General features: G+C 51.2%; 1 pseudogene; it reads left to right on the top strand.

The window, feature by feature from the left end:
• The first annotated feature begins 2,138 nt into the window (after positions 1-2,138).
• LOC147698625 (uncharacterized) lies at positions 2,139-3,946 on the top strand (annotated as a pseudogene).
• Positions 3,947-4,241: the final 295 nt, after the last annotated feature.

The raw sequence follows: 4,241 nt of genomic DNA on the forward strand, positions 1-4,241 counted from the left end.
GGTTTTGTGTAAACAATTATGGCCATAATGTTGGTAACAGAATAAATCTGCATATTTTGCTGAATTCAAATACAAATTCTCAGTATCTAAAGCAGAATAATATTTTAAATCTGAAAACAATGAATAAACAGCGTTAACGTCCCAGTCTTCAGAATTTATTCCAGGCAAAACCACATCTCCTAAAGAAACGCGGAATACGCATGGAATGTTAAAAGTCTGGGTCGGGCCATGAATATCGAATGGTACTTTTTCCCACACTATACCATAATTAATTGGGAAAGCTGAAATATTAACTAGTGCTGGATCTCTTTTCACTTTATGAGATTAAGTGTGAGGGGCCAGAACTCTGTTAACCAAGTTCACAGCAGAGCATTAAGGTAGGTAATGGCCATCAATCAACAGGTAAAACAGTTGCGAACCCAATCCACATGAAGAGGAAAACTATTGTCAGCACCATCCAGGACGCATGTCCAGGGCGAGACCAGGTAATTCTTCTTGAAAAAGGAGATGAAAAGACTGGTACGTGTAGGAGGTTCTGCCACAGATGACAACAATGATGTATCCAAAGAAAAGCTATTACGGTCCATTTAGTAACCACTGGACCCCAGCTGAAAAACAGGGGCTGCTCCTTGGAAGAAAAATGAATTGTATTTTCATGAATGTCAATTATAACCTCAACTTGAGGCGAAGCATACTCAGTTTAAGATTCCATCTCCCCCTCCATTTGTTGGGGAAACGCTGAGGAAGCAGAAGCCAATGAACTGAGTGAAATATCCCAGCGTGGAACACTTGTAGGCATACTATTCAGTATCGGCCGTATGTTATAGCTTGACATGCTCAATTGAAAAGAATTGATTCTCCTTACGACCAGGTAGTGGAGGCAGAATCACAGCGCTTTCAAACCAAGGACTCGGACTGGTGCACGGTATGAAGGATCAAATTGTTTCTTGTTATCCACCTTCTCTTGGACCAGATCTCCAAGTTTAGAAAGGCAGTCAGAAACCAGAAATCGCACCGCTGCATCTGCGGAAGAGGGCAAATGGGCTTTTGCTTGTGAATCAAGAGCCTTTTGTAGATCCTGTAACATAGCACAATGGATATCTACGTCAATGTGAAGAGAAGGCCGCCCCTACCGTACACAACCCGATGCTTCCCTCGGGCTCCCGAAGCTGCCGGATCGATCAGACGGCGTCCCTGACACCCCGGACACCATTGTTTTCTTCCTCCTTGCAGGACCCAATCCGGAACAACCCGAAACCGGAAGGACTCCCGCCTGACCCCGGAAGTCCCAACCCCTACCCCACGGCGGACGACAGAAAAGGAGAAACCAACGACGGCCTGGTGTGCGGAGAGTTCGGATCGTGGCAGAAGACGGACGGCGGCACCCCTGCAACGCGGAACGGAGAAGGAGAAGAAGACGAGGTCTGGACGGAGGACTGGTGGAGTCCTGTGGAGGACGCTGGAGAGCGGCCGTAGCTCAACGGAGAGCTACGGCGGGACCATGTGAGTAACTTCTCCCCCTCTCCTGTGTAGATAGCGTGTGAGTCAACCTAGTGTAAATTGCCCTCACAAACCCCCCTCTTGGAATCACCGAGTACTGTATATTATCTTGAAGCCACCCTGACCACTGTATATTAAGTAAAGCACCTCCTCACGAGCTGGCACTTGTATGATATTCCTGGCACTACCTCTATCTTCCGACACCCTCCTCTTCTTCCCGACCGTATTCTACCCTACCCCCTCCCTCACTGTCTGCCTTCTCTTAAGCACTCCCGGTGTCGGCATTAGGCATCCATACCGTTTGGAACGGTCGGACTAACGGTCCTTTCTTTATCTCTCCTTGCACGCCTCCGAGGAACCACCATCCGGAGAGGGATCCAGAGCCCCCCTGCCAGACGACGGCACCTCTACCCTCACCTGTGCTATCCCAGCACCGCCAGGAGCTATCTGTGGGACCTGTGACTACGGACCTTCCACAACGTGGACAACCCCTCCCAGACTCTGGTCTACCTTTTGACTTTGTGCACCACCCCTAATAAATAGACATCGCTCACTATATACGGCCTCCACGCCTGTTATTCCGGTCCGCCGCTACCCCACGACAACAGGTGGTGTCAGAAGTGGGATTTCCCGGAAGCATGGAGGCCGCTGTGAAGAAGCTCGCCGAGACCCAGGAACAACTGGGGAAAATGATGGAACAGTTTCTAAAAACCGCCGAAGATGACCGAGGTCAATTACATGACGTGTTGAAAGGTCAGGGGGCATCCCAGGATCAAGCAATGGGAAAGCTCACCGATGTACTTGGCCAACAAAGACCTATAGCTTCCCTCCCCTCGGTGGTCCTTCAAAAGTACGTCCCGGGAGAGGACCCGGACTTCTTCTTTACCAACTTTGAGCGGTTGGCCCAAGCTGCTGCCTGGCCCGCTGATCGCTGGGGACATTATCTAGGGCCCCTACTTACCGGTGAACTACAAGCGGCGTATCAACAGGCCAATGTACAAGGACAAACGCCCTATGCTGATATAAAGACTTGTATCTTGGAAAGGCTTGGTATTGATGATGAGACTTATAGGGTGAGACTCCGCCAAGCCAAAGAAGGACCTCAAGAAACACCAAGGGCTCTCTCTTTTCGCATCCGTGACCTGGCGGATCGCTGGTTGCGTCCTGCCTCCTCCACGAAAGAAGAAATACTCACCAAAATATATTTGGAACAATTCCTGGCTTCCCTACATCCTACCACTCAAAAATGGGTTCGCCAACATGCCCGTCTGACCCTTGAAAGTGCGGTTGAAATTGCCAGCGCTTACAACCGCGCCCAAGACTTTCAGCGGCCCAAAGAAGAGCATCCACATCGGTCTCAGCCCCACACCGGGACCCGAACACCGAGACCTCCCCTAGCCAAGAAGCCGGAACTGCCCCCTTTGTTCCCTTACCCTGTTGTACCACGGGCACCACCACCCGGTCCCCAGTGCTATCACTGTGGAGGATACGGACACATTGCGCGAGTGTGTCCTCAGAAAGATGAGCCAATGGAGGTGGGTCTCGCCAGGAATTATGTGTGTCTTCCCACTGATCCTAGCCCTCCTAGATTTCATTGCCCAGTACGGATTGAGGGACACCCTGTTCTAGCCCTGGCTGATACAGGCTGCCGACAAAGTGTACTCCGTCCACAAGAGCTACCAAACCCTGTGGGACCAGTGACCGGTACGGTAGCAATCCAATGTGTGCACGGAGATACAAAACTGTACCCCACCGCCAGGGTACGTGTACAACACCCGACTGACCAGGGCACCACGCTCACTGTTGGCCTCATTCCATCCCTCCCGGAACAGGTAATACTGGGCAGTGATTACTCTGGACTACCTCGTCTTCTCCATGAGACCACCAACTCCCTGGAAAAATGGTGGTTGGAGGCCCCGTTTCCACACGACCAGCCGAGTCAAGAGGCTTCGGGCAAAGCACACAAAACGAAAACACAAAAGAAGAAAGAGAAAAGGAACCATGTTGCTGTTCTACCCGTCAGAGTGGAGGAACATCCCTGGGAAACCGACAGGGAGTTCCGAGCCGCCCAACAGGAGGATCCTGTCCTCCAAGATGCCTGGAGTCGTGCTCTCGACCACGAAGACCCTCTACAAGTAGGTCCCTATTTCTTCCGAAAAAATGGCCTACTGTACAGGAAGGGAGGGGCACACCAACCATCCCAGCTACTGATCCCGGGACCCTTCCGAGACAAGGTGTTGTTTCTCGCTCATAGCCATCTGCTGGGGGGACACTTTAGTGACGAGAAGACCGGACAGGCTATCTTGGAGAAATTCTATTGGCCAGGGGTCTACCAGCAAATAAAACTGTATTGCCGTGCCTGCCCAGTTTGTCAAAAAAACAGCCGGTACCGACCACCGAGGGTACCCCTACAGCCTCTACCCTTGATTGATGTACCCTTCAGTAGAGTAGGGATGGACATTATAGGCCCTATGTTACCCTCCAGAACTGGTTGTCGATACGCATTAGTACTGGTCGATTACGCCACCCGCTTCCCTGAAGCCGTACCCCTAAGACAGCCGACAACTCAAAATATCGCTAAAGCCTTGATCTCCATTTTTTCTAGGGTAGGCTTCCCTCGGGAGATATTAACCGACCAGGGAACCCCCTTCGTGTCCACCTTGATGAGGCAGGTGTGTTCACGACTTGGTATTAAGCAGATAAGGACCTCCGCTTACCACCCGCAGACCGACGGGTTGGTG

Source organism: Lissotriton vulgaris, chromosome 8 (genome assembly GCF_964263255.1).
Source record: "Lissotriton vulgaris chromosome 8, aLisVul1.2, whole genome shotgun sequence".
Taxonomy (NCBI): Eukaryota; Metazoa; Chordata; class Amphibia; order Caudata; family Salamandridae; genus Lissotriton; species Lissotriton vulgaris.